General features: G+C 37.4%; 1 pseudogene; it reads right to left on the bottom strand.

Annotated features, from left to right (window-relative positions):
• Positions 1-11,047: 11,047 nt before the first annotated feature.
• LOC135228527 (olfactory receptor 4C16-like) lies at positions 11,048-12,495 on the bottom strand (annotated as a pseudogene).
• Between the last annotated feature and the right edge of the window lie 351 nt (positions 12,496-12,846).

The following is a 12,846-nucleotide window of genomic DNA, read 5'->3' as shown; positions in this document are numbered from 1 at the left end:
AGTACTTAATTTTGATGCTGTGCATAAAAGCCAAATTCTGTCTCCTACATGTGCAGCCAGCCTCCCTTCCACTATTTCTTCCATGGGTAAAATATAGGAAGAGATCACCATAATATTAAACACACTTGGATAGATTCCCCTTGACCTTTCCTTCACTGATAAATTATAAAACAAGGATTATCAAAAGATACCTATGATCCATGTTCAAACAGACTTCTGAAAGGCCAGTCTCTTTTGGGAGAATTCAAACAGGGAATTTGTCACAATACGCAAATTTAACCCATTGTTGGAGAATGAGACCTATGCATGCATCGACAACAGACTTCTTAAAAGTAAACGCCAGAATTAGACACTTGTCCATGCAGCTATACAAATTTCTGTCCACCTTTACCTTCCTGAGCTGGAAATCCCTACCATGAGGTAATCGCCATCAACCAACATCAAAATTACACACTGCCTAGTTCTGCTATATTCTTCTTGCCTCCTTTTCATTATAATTTATCACTTCTCTTCTTCCTTTTAGAATCCTAAGTACCCTGACATTTTTAGGCAGTACACATGAGGAATTTTGTAAAGAGAATCTTTTGCTGAAATTTTCCTTTACCCAGCAGCTAATTCCCACAAATGGACCCCTCATCTGAAAGCTCATATTCCTGTAACATACAGAAAGATAATGCTTTAAGAACAAACAAACAAAAAAAAAACAGTTGCCATTGAATCAATTCCAACTCATAGCAACCAGATAGGACAGAGTAGAGCTGCCCCATATGGTTTCCAAGGAACAGGTGGTAGATTTGAACTGCTGACTTTTTAGTTAGCAACTGAACACTTAACCACTGTGCCGCCAGGGCTCCATAAGTCTATGTAATATTCATTTTCTTAGTGGGAGCTGTGGTATAGAGGAAGGGGAACAAGAAAATATCGCTTCTGTCAGCAGTTTGAATCCACCAGGCACTCCTTGGAAACTCTATGGGGCAGTTCTACTCTGTCCTATAGTGTCCCTATGGGTCGGAATTGACTCAACGGCACTGGGTTTTTCTGGGACTTCTCTCATATTTGCAAACTTGGTGAACTTTTATCCATTTTCTTACTCACTGTCCTTGTGTGTGTGTGTATTGTGGTAGTGGATGACAATAGAGGATATTGTAGATTCTCCTCTAGCTCACAAAGCTCAGGAAATCATCTATAAATGAAGGAAATGCCTCAATATACCAAAGGTGATCTTCACTTATGCCCCAACCTTCAGTTGGTCCCACTTGTTTCTCAGTCTAATCTTCTTTATTTCTTAGTGTAACGTCCTGCCTAAGTAGAGGGAAGACAGTTTTACATAGTATATATGGTGAGAAAACACTTCAAAAGATGCTACTTGCATGGAGCAGTGCTGATTAACAAATTACACACCAGGGATATCCATCTCTTCATCTATGTGCTCTCTTAAACTTAATGTCCTTCTGAGTGTGTGAGATATTCCATGTTGCACTTTACAAAGAGCATTAATATGTATATTCATGAAGACTTTATAAATGAAGTTATAAATAAGTCATGTTGTTGTTGTTCACCAAGTCGATTTTTATACATAGCGATCCCACAATAAGCAAATTTAACCCATTGTTGGAGAATGAGACCTATGCATGCAACAACAGACTTCTTAAAACTAAACACCAGAATTATACACTTGTCCACGTAGCTATACAAATTTCTGTCCACCTTTACCTTCCTGAACTGGAAAGAAAGAGTAGGTTTCCTAAACTGTAATTTTTATGGAAACAGATCAAGAGGTCTTTCTCCCGAGTTGTAGCTGGTGGGTTCAAAACACCAACCTTCTGGTTAGCATCTGAGTGCTTAACCATTTCACCACCAGAGCTCCAATGTAAAGATTAGTAAGCCAATTTTCAGGAGCTCAGCTCCTTAAATTATGGTTAAGCACCCATCTGATGACCAAAAGGTCGACGGTTCAAATCTACCCTGCAACTCTGCTGGAGAAAAGACCTGGTGATCTGGTTCTATAAAATTTTCAGCCTAGGAACTCTATGGGACAGTTTTACTCCATCTCATAGAGTCGCTATGAGTCAGAATAGACTTGACAGCATACAACAAAAAGATCAACACAACAACAACAACGACAAAAAATGCAATTTTACAAAAGAGCAAAACATTTGAATTGGCAATACTCAGAAAGAACACTATAACTGGCCAACAAGCATGTATAAAAATACCCAACCTTACTGGAATCAGGGAAATACAAATTAATTTACAATGAAATGGTCTTAAGTTTTGTAAAAAGCAGGCCATATTAATTTTTAATGATGATTTAAGGAATCAGCATGTGATCTAGAGAAATACCCCCAGAAAGCATTTATTGCAGCATTGTTAAAGATTGGGATAAGTGGAAATAATCGAAATACCTAACAGTAATAGAATAGAGACAACATGAAATATGTCCTTACTATTGAAAATTAGGCAGAAGTTTAAATATTGAGTCTATATGGCACATCCAACATGGATAAATTACTGAGACACATTTTTGATCATAAAATTAATAAAGTGCACGAAAATAATCATAGTATGATAATTGTATATTAAAAAAAAAACTATATGGGTTGCTACATAGTTCCTGTGATCACCTGTGTGCTTATTGATGGATTGGAAAAGATATGGAAGGGTTCTTTTCCTCTGGGGAAAAAAGGGAGTGATGACCAAATGGAGTTTCAGTGTTGTAAATATTTTGATTTCTCTGTTAGGAGATTATATTCCAATATTGTTGTTGTTGATAGGTGCCTTTGAGTGAGTTCCAACTCCTAACATCCCTATGCACAACAGAACAAAACACTGCCTAGTCCTGCACCATCCCCACAATCAGTGGTATGTTTGAGCCCATTGTGCGATTCCATGTCATTGAGGGTCTTCCTCTTTTTTGCTGACCTTGTACTTTACCAAGCATGAAGTCCTTCTGCAGGGACTGGTACCTCCTGATAACATGTCCAAAGTACATGAGATGAAGTCGCTCATCTTTGACTCTAAGCAGCATTCATGCTGTAATTCTTCCAAGACAGATTTGGTCATTTGTTGCTATTCATAAGGTTTTCACTGGTCAGTTTTTCTTTTTTTTTTAATTTGATTGCCAGATCCCTCTTCCTATTTTGTCTAAGTCTGGAAGTTCTGCTGAAACCTGTCCACCAGGGATGATCCTACTGGTATTTGAGATACTGATGGCATAACTTCCAGAAGAAGACCTCAATGAGATGGATTGACACAAGGGCTGAAGCTATGGGCTCAAGCATAGCAACAAATGTGAGGATGGAGAAGAACCAGGCAGCGTTTCCTTCTGATGTACATAGGGTGGTTGTGAGTCATCAGTAACTCGACATTACCTTACTACAACAACAAAAAGCTCCAGTACCACAGCAACACACAAATCACCACAGAACAATAAACTGACAGTTAATCAAAAATTAATTTATAGTTTATTTATTTTAATATCATTTAAAGAGAATGCATTATGGAATGAATGGAATTGTATAATTTGTTCTTCCTTAGTTACTGTATTGTTTCCTCAACTACTTTCGTAAATGTGTACATAGATGCTATTCTCTAACCGTTATATTTCATGAATTGCCATTATGTGAATTTCAGAAGCATATATATTTTTTTATGAACTGTAAATATAACTGGCCAGATACGTTCCCATCACCCATTCATATGCAAAGAGATATTTGAGATAAAAACACTGTGGGAAAAAAATACATATATATAAACATACATATATTTACATATATATATACACACACATATATATGCGTGTGTGTGTGTGTATATGTATATATATGGAGTCCTGGCGGCACAGTGGTTAAGAGCTCAGCTAAGAACCAAAATGTCAGCAGTTTGAATCCACCAGCAGCTTCTTAGAAACATTTTGGGGCAGTTCTATTCTTTCCTACAGGGTCCCTTTGAGTCAGAATTGACTCAATAACAATTCATTCACATATATATATATACACACACACACACATATGTATGTGTGTGTCCATATGTATGTATGTATACAGAACAACACAGGAAGCTTTTAAAGAAGATAGAAAGAACAGAGTCACTTTACGAAAAAGAATTGGTCGACGTTCTGTCATTTCAGGAGGTAGCATATGATAAAGAAAAGATGGTATTGAAGGAAGAAGTCCAAGCTGCACTGATGTCACTGGCAAAAAACAAGGCTCCAGGAATTCATGGAATATCAATTGAGATGTTTCCACAAACAGAGGCAGTGCTGGAGTTATGCTAAGAAGCTTGGAAAACAGCTACCTGGCCAACTGATTGGAAGAGATCCATATTTATATCTCTTCCTAAGAAAGGTGATCCAACCAAATGCAAAATTATCAAACAATGTCATTAATATCACATTCAAGTAAAATTTTCTGAAGATATTCAAAAAAAATTGCAGTAGTACATTAACAGGCAACAGCCAGAAATTCAGACCATCTCAAGAATAGATTTGACACCTTGAACACTTATGACCATGATCAAAGAACAGATGAGTTGTGGAATGATGTCAAAGACTTCATGCATGAAGAAAGCAAGAGATAATTAAAAAGATAGGGAGAAAGAAAATATCTAAATGGCTGTCAGAAACTTGCTCTTGAACAGTAAGTAGCGTAATCAAAAGGAAAAAATTATGAAGTAAAAGAGCTGAATAGAAGATTTCAAAGGACAACTCGAAAACACAAAGCAAGGTATTATGAAGATATGTGCAAAGACCTGGAGATAGAAAACCATTTCTCAAGCTGAAGGAATTGAAGAAAAAATTCTGTTTTCGAGTTGCGATACCGAGGGATTCTATGGGGAAAATATTAAACAAATCAGGAAGCATCAACAGACGGTGAAAGGAATACACAGAGTCACTATGCCAAAAATAATTGGTCGAGATTCAAACATTTCAGGAGTAACATAGGATCAGGAACCGACAGTACCAAAGGAAGAAGTCCAAGCAGCACTGGAGGCATTGGAGAAAAACAAGGCTCCGGGAATTGATGGAACACCAATTGAGATGTTTCAACAAACAGATGCAGTCTTGAGAGTGCTCACTCATTTATGCCGAGAAGCTGGGAAGACAGCCACCTGATCAACCAACTGGAAGAGATCTACATGTATGTACATTCCAGAGAAAGGTGATCCAACTAAATGGGGAAATTATCAAACAATATCATTACTATCACATGCAAGCAAAATTTTGCTAAAGATCATTCCGAAATGGCTGTAGCACTGTATTGACTGGAAACTTCCAGAAATTCAAGCCAGATTTAGAAGAGGACATGGAACCAGGGATATCATTGCCGATGTCAGACGGATCCTGGCTGAAACCAGAGAATGCCAGAAAGATGTTGACCTGTGTTTCATTGACTATGCTAAGGCATTGGACTGTTTGGACCATAATAAATTATGGATTACATTGCAGAGAATGGGAATTCCAGAACACTCAGTTGTCTTCATGAGGAACCTATACATAGATCAAGAGGCAGCTCTTCAGAGAGAACATGGGGATAAAGTCAGGAAATTTGTGTGTCAGGGCTGTATCCTGTCATCACTCCTATTCAATCTGTATGCTGAGCAAACAATCCAAGAAACAGGACTATATGAAGAAGAACAAGGTATCAGGATTGGTAGAAGACTCTAACAACCTGCCTTAGGCAGAAGACACAACCTTGCTTGCTGAAAATGGAGAGTACTTGAAGCACTTACTGATGAAAATCAAAGACCACCGCCTTCAGTATGGATTACACATCAACATAAAGAAAATAAAAATCCTCTCACAACTGGACCAGTAAGCACCATCATGATGTATGGAGAAAAGATTGTTGTCAAGGATTTCTTTTTACTTGAATCCACAATCAACACCCATGGAAGCAGCAGTCAAGAAATCAAAAGATGCATTACATTGGGTGAATCTGCTGCAAAAGACCTCTTTAAAGTATTAACAACAAAGATGCTACCTTGAAGACTAAGGTGCACTTCATCCAAGCCATGGTGTTTTCCATTGCCTCATATGCATGTAAAAGCTGGACAATGAATTAGGAAGACCAAAGAAGAATTGATGCCTTCGATTTGTGGTGTTGGTGAAGAATGTGGAATATACTATGGACCGCCAAAAGACAAACTTGCCTTGGAAGAAGTACAACCAGAATGCCCCTTAGAAGTAAGGATGGCGAGACTGCATCTCACATACTTTGGACATGCTAACAGGAGGGATCAGTCAGTGGAGAAGGACATTATGCTTGGTAGAGGACCACTGAAAAAGAGGAAGACCCTCAATGAGATGGATTGACACAGTGGTTGCAACAATGGGCACATGCCTAGCAACATTTGTGAGGATGGCACAGGGCTGGGCAGTGTTTTGTCCAGTTGTGCATAGGGTCACTGTAAATGGGAATCGACTTGACTGCATCTAACAAGAAGAATAACACTACCCACAACATATATAATAGAAATCCTTGTTTGCTTTAAATTCTAAGACAGGTTTCCACTGACCTCTCTTCTGATTCACTAATCCTGTCATCCTGCCTGGAAGCAGAAACTCTCAAATTATATTTAAAGGTGAGGAAATGAAAAAGCTCTTGGACTCTCTAAATCTATATTTTGGAAGATAACCCACAGGTAATCAGGCAATAAGATAATGGTCATAATTTTCTCCTAAAAAAACCTTCCCCCTGCTACCTAGGATGTGCACATTGTCATCAGGGATTAGTGAGGTAGTGTGTGCCTGGCTTCTGGAATTCTGGGAGCAGCAAGAGGAAAGGACCCCACAGTTCACTATGTAGACTTTAATCCTTATATGTGCAACTGAGCACTTCCTGATTTTCCTCCAGTTATGTCAGAAATCTTCTAGCTCAATTCCTTTCTATCTATCTATTGATATATATGTTAAAAAAAAATTGTCCTACGGTTGATTCTGATTCATGGTGAAACCATGTGTTTCAAAACTGAGCTGTGCTCCATATGGTTTTCAATGGGCATGATCTTTTAAAAGTAGATTGCCAAGCTTTTCTTCCAAGGCTTCTCTGGGCACACTTGAACCTCCAATCTTTTGGTTAATAGCCAAGCACTTAACCATTTCCACCACCCAGAGACTCTACTTATGACTATAAGCATATGATTATTTCTTAAAGGGGGAAATCATAAGGAGCTATTCATAATGATTATGTGTTTACAAAAGGATGGGAAAGAGATAATTTTTTTTCATTTTGTACATTTTTGAAATTTGTAGATTTTCAAAACTTATGCACAAATTTCTTTGTCTTTTCTTGTAAATAATATCATAAAAATCCCTATTGCTGTCAAAGTAGAACTGCCCCTTAGAGTTTCCAGGGATTACCTGGTGGATTTGAACTGCCAAACTTTAGGTTAGCACCTGTAGCACTTAACCAATATGCCACCAGTGTTTCCAATAATATCATATAGATGGTGAAATTATATACTGTATTTTCTTCTTTTTGTGTGTTGTTATTACAGAAAAGAAAGCCATAAATTCATATTTTAAAAAAAACAACATTTTCTGTTAAATGTGTTAAGCTACACATAAAAATATATTTCCTCTTCTAAATTCTCATTAAAATAAAAGAAAAAATGAAAATTACATGTTAGTGTACAATAAAAACAACTGAAAAAATAGGAAATACCAATTGCTTAAAGAGTTTCAGACGTTTTTCAAAACGTAATTTTAGGTACCTGCCTTAACAGAAAGGAGAAAGTTACAACATTTTGAGGAGGGATAGAGGAAAACCAAGTTAGTTCACTTGGAAAGCTCCTGAGATTCTACAAGTTTGAAGAAGTTTCCACAAAACATAGTGATGAAACATGCACTCATGATTGGAGAATTATTTTATTTTCCTACTCTATATTCCATATAATCAGGAAACACCCTTCTACCCATGGAGCTCAGGTTTCAGCAGAGATTCTAGACTAAGATTAGGAAGAAAGGTGAACTATTTCTGAAAATCAGTCAATGAAAACCTTATGGATCACACAAAGTACTGTCTGACTTGCAAATTTGGACATTAGGATGGATCAATAGCCAAAGGGGATGTGATGTTTGGTGAAGCAGAGGGAAAGCAAGGATGAGGAAGACCCTCAGTGAGATGGATTGGCACAATAGCCACAACAATGAACTCGAACATGCCAATGATTGTGACAAAGATGCAGGACTAGGCAATATTTTGTTCTGCCATATGTAAAGTCTACATGAGTGGAGTAAATTCAGCAGCAGCTATCTCTATTCTCTACTATCAGGTTAGCTGCTTATGGGTAATGGGATACGCAGTAATACCAGTAAAATCTGAGATCATGGAAACAATCTCACACTTTTGTTGCTCAGGAATAAGTATTATGTCCTAGGCAATGTTTGTGGGATATCATGTCAGTGTAAGACTTAGTCTGTGAACCCCCAAACATTGTATAGTTGGAGGCACTATAAAGACAGAAGACACAATCTATATCTGAAGTATTTATCATTTCAACCTATATAGGAAGAATTTTTCATTTCCAGTAAGTTTTTATACTTAAGGTCACAGACCAAATTACAGTTGCTAATTATCTAACTTTTGGGGGGGGGTTTAATTATGTAACTTTAAAATAGGAAGATTATCCTGCATTATCCAGATGAGATCAATGTAATCACAAGCATCCTTAAAGGTGGAAGAGAGGCAGAAGAGAAAAAGGGAGATGTGGTAATGGAAGACTGGTCAAAGATATGCAATGTTGCTGACTTTGGGAAGATTTATGAAGGGGATCATGAGCCAGGATATGTGGGTGACCTCTAGAATCAGGGAAAGCCTAGAGCCTCTAAAAGAAACACAACCATACTGACACCTTGATTTTAGCCCAGTAAGGACTATGTCAGACTTCCAACCCAGAGAACTTAAGATAATAAATTTAGGGTGTTTTAAGACATTACATTTGTGGTAAGTTGTTACAGCAGCACTAGAAAACTAATACAACACCTTAAAGCATATACTTTAAAGAGCCAGCTCTGGATGCCCTTGCCAGAACATCAGATTGCAAATCATTGGTGAGTGCCCTCATGTCAAATTTTTTTCAATCTCCAGACTTATATTCTGTCCTCCTATGCTAACACCTTCAAGATTAGTTCCCATAGTAAACTGTTTCCCCATTTCTCACCGTAGGTATTAGCTAGGTACTGCAATTCCTTCGTGGAAATCATTTCTAAAAGAATGAGGGTTGTACTTTCCTGCCTTGGCTTACCTGAGAATTGTCCCTGTTTAGTCGTTTGGAAGTCATAAGGGGTATAGGACAAAGCTCTGGATGAGAACAAATATTTTCTTAAGACAACTGTTCATGTGAGACAGCTGCGTGGGATCAAGGCAAGGAAGACTGTTCTTCCCTCACATGGGAGAGCTAACCCAGAGTATTCAGAATAATTTTGGGGTTCATGGTCTTCACCATTCCCCACAAAGATTCCATATTTTGACTCTCAGAATTTCATTCTTTCACTATCAAGATGCTGATTTCAACAAAGGAAGTTCATTTAAGCTGCACCTTCAGTCTTATTTGCAGTACTGCCACTTTTTTTTTTCCTTTTTTTTAAAAATCAAATCCTGACCCTGGTCTAGAGCACAATCTCTGCCTGCAGCAGATGTGGTGACATTGGTAGCAGGGGCTCTATACTGAGTGCATGTCAAGGAGACATAATAGATGGAGTGTTTCTGGATAGGCATCTAATCTGTATCCAATATACACTTCTTCTTTTTTTTTGTTTTAAATCTTTTCCTTACCTTGAAACAGAAGAAAACACCAGCTAAAACTCTAACAACTGGAATCTACTACTATGCCAACTTTTCAATAGCAGAGAAAGTATAGCCTCTATAATCAATAATAAACTACTTGTTGCAGATTTCCCCTTCAAGTTCACATAATCTTAAAAAAAAAATTAATGATTTATATTTGTCACTATAATTCATGGTAGAAACCATAGCTTTCCAAGACCACACAGAAAAGTAGATGGTCATTTTCTCAAAATAAAGAAATGTTATAGCTGGTGTTGCAATAAAATTAGTAAAATTTAATAGATGTAATATGATTTAGTACAAAAAAGTAGAAATAGAAGACTCAAACACAAATACTCATTTTGATTTTCTTTATTGATACAATTAAGATATTAAATTGAAGTTAAGTTTTTAATACTCATATAATTAGAGGCTCTGGTGTTAGACGGATAATGACAAAAGTTGGTTTCCATCTCCACTGCAGAAATGTACCTTTCATATAATCATTTCAACCTCTCTACTCAAGTTATTCTCTTCTCTGGATTATATTGAAAACTCACTAATTTTTTTTTACCTATGGCTTATATATTCCTGTTTCTAAGCCCGTAAATTCTCCTGTGGCTTATCCACTCTGTTTTGAAAAGAGAAAATCTACTAGGCTTGGAATGTAAGCAAATTGAGTGCAAACTATAATAACAATAAAAACAACAACAACAACAAAAATATCAAACCAACAAAAAATCCATTGCCCCTTAGTTGATTCTGATTTATGCAACTCCATGTGTTACAGATAAATGTTCCATAGGGTTTTTGGCTATCATCTTTATGGAAATAGATTCATCAGGTCTTTCTTTCTTAGCTCTCCTGGGTGGACTCGAATTGTAAACCTGATTTTAAGATTCCAACACCAGAAAACAACATGAAGAATGAAAGAGAAAACAACAGATCAAAACCTCAAGTCATTGTAATCTTTGAGAAGAGGCAGAGAGAAGTGGTGAAAAACCTATGACAAAGGACCTTATATACCTGTTTGTACCTTGTGTTTTTCTTCCTCTACATGAAATTGACTCAACTTTAACAAGTGAATGTTTTCATATTGCTTATTTTCCTGAAGGAATTAGCTGACATTTTCCCAGATAGGATTCCATCTCAGATGACCAAACATGAACAGAAGTTTCAAATCTTTCTTCAAAATTTGGATTGACCTAGAAGAAGGTAATACTTTCTGTTGAATTCTTCTAGGCCAATCCAAATTTTGAAGAAAGATTTGAAACTTCTGTTCATGTTTGGTCATCTGAGATCAGTTTCTTGCTTCATAGTTTCCTCATGGCATTTTTCACCTCTGCATTTCTCAGTGTATAAATCAGAGGGTTAATCAAAGGTGTTCCAAATGTATAAAACACAGTTATCATTTTATCCATGGGGAAGGTAGTTGTGGGGCGTGTGTATATAAGTATACAAGGACCAAAGAACAAGATGACTACAATGATATGTGATATGCAGGTGGAAAGGGCTTTTTCCCTCCCTTCAGCACTGTGGTTTCTCAGAGAATGCAAGATGACGATATAGGAGAACATCAGGATGACAAAACTCACTGTGCAAAGGGCCCCACTATTGGATACCAGTAGCAGATTGGTCACATAGGTGTCTCTACAGGCAAGTTTCAACAAGGGCTGCAGGTCACATAAATAGTGATCAATCACATTGGGACCACAGAAAGGTAAACGCAAGGTCAAGAAAATCTGAACTGAAGAATGCACTCATGATGCTACCCAGGCTAGAGCTACCAACACACTGCAGACCCGCCGGTTCATGATGCTCATGTAGTGCAGGGGTTTACAGATGGCCACATAGCAGTCAACGGCCATGAGGATAAGGATCAAGATTGCCAGGCAGCCAAAGAAATGAAATGAAAACACTTGGATTATGCACTCACTGAAAGAGATAGTTTTATTCTTCAGAAGGGCATCCACAATCATTCTAGGGGCTATGGAAGTAGAGAAGCAGGTATCAGATAAGGATAAGTAGAAAAGGAAGAAGTACATTGGATTCCCAAGCACCCGACTGGTCTTGATGGTAACAATAATCAGCGTGTTACCCAACAATGTCCCTAAGTAGGAAAGCAAGAAAAAGGCAAACACTATTTTCTTTTTAACAGGATCTTGTGTCAGCACAAGCAGAATGAACTCAGTCACATTATTATTCAGCAGCATGATTTCATGAAGGAGGAGAAGGTATGAGTGTGAAATGGTTTATCTGAAAAAAAGAAAAAATACAGGAGTTAATTTAGGGTGCTATGGAAGAGAGTGAAATATTTTAAGCAAATTAATTTGTGGTGTTATGCAATGGCATTGGGTATTACGAGCAAAAATAAATATTCCACATCGGGGACATTCTAGCTGTTGTTTCTTAATGAGTCATGTCACCTCTTTGTTCCTCAATTTTTAAGGACCTCTTCATAATGTCTTATTTATACCTATGTATGTGTATTACATACTTGTTATGCATTCTTGTATAAATGTATGTTAATTATAAGTATATAATAAGCCAAAGACAAACCCTTTGCCACCAAACTGGTTCTAGCTCGCAGAGACCCTATTGTTACAGAGTAGAACTGCCCCATAGGGTTCGGCTGGATGTAATTTTTAAAGAACGAGATCACCGGGACTTTCTTCTGTGATGGTGGCGAGTGGGTTTGAATCGTGACCCTTTAGGGTAGTAGTTGGACACAAACCATTTACACCACCCAGGAACAAATATATGACTCAGTTATTTACTGAACACTCACTTTCAGATATTCCAGCTGAAAAAGGGAGGAAGAAACACTTGTTTAGTCCATTGCGATGGAGTTGATTCCGACTCATAGAGAAGATGTAAACATTTACAAGCCTCTAAATAATCTGCTTTTACCTTCAAGCACCTTAATAATATTCAGTACTTGACATATGTTAATAAACATAAACGAACATTCTTCGATAATTTTTAATAAAATATCTAGGAGCCCTGGTGGTACATGGTTAAAGCACTCTACTGCTAAACAAAAGGTCAGTGGTTCAAACCCAGCAGCCGCTCCCTGGGG

The sequence above is a fragment of the Loxodonta africana genome, chromosome 22 (genome assembly GCF_030014295.1).
Source record: "Loxodonta africana isolate mLoxAfr1 chromosome 22, mLoxAfr1.hap2, whole genome shotgun sequence".
NCBI lineage: Eukaryota > Metazoa > Chordata > Mammalia > Proboscidea > Elephantidae > Loxodonta > Loxodonta africana.
Note: the sequence above shows the minus strand (reverse complement) of the source record. Positions and strands in the feature narration are given on the sequence as shown.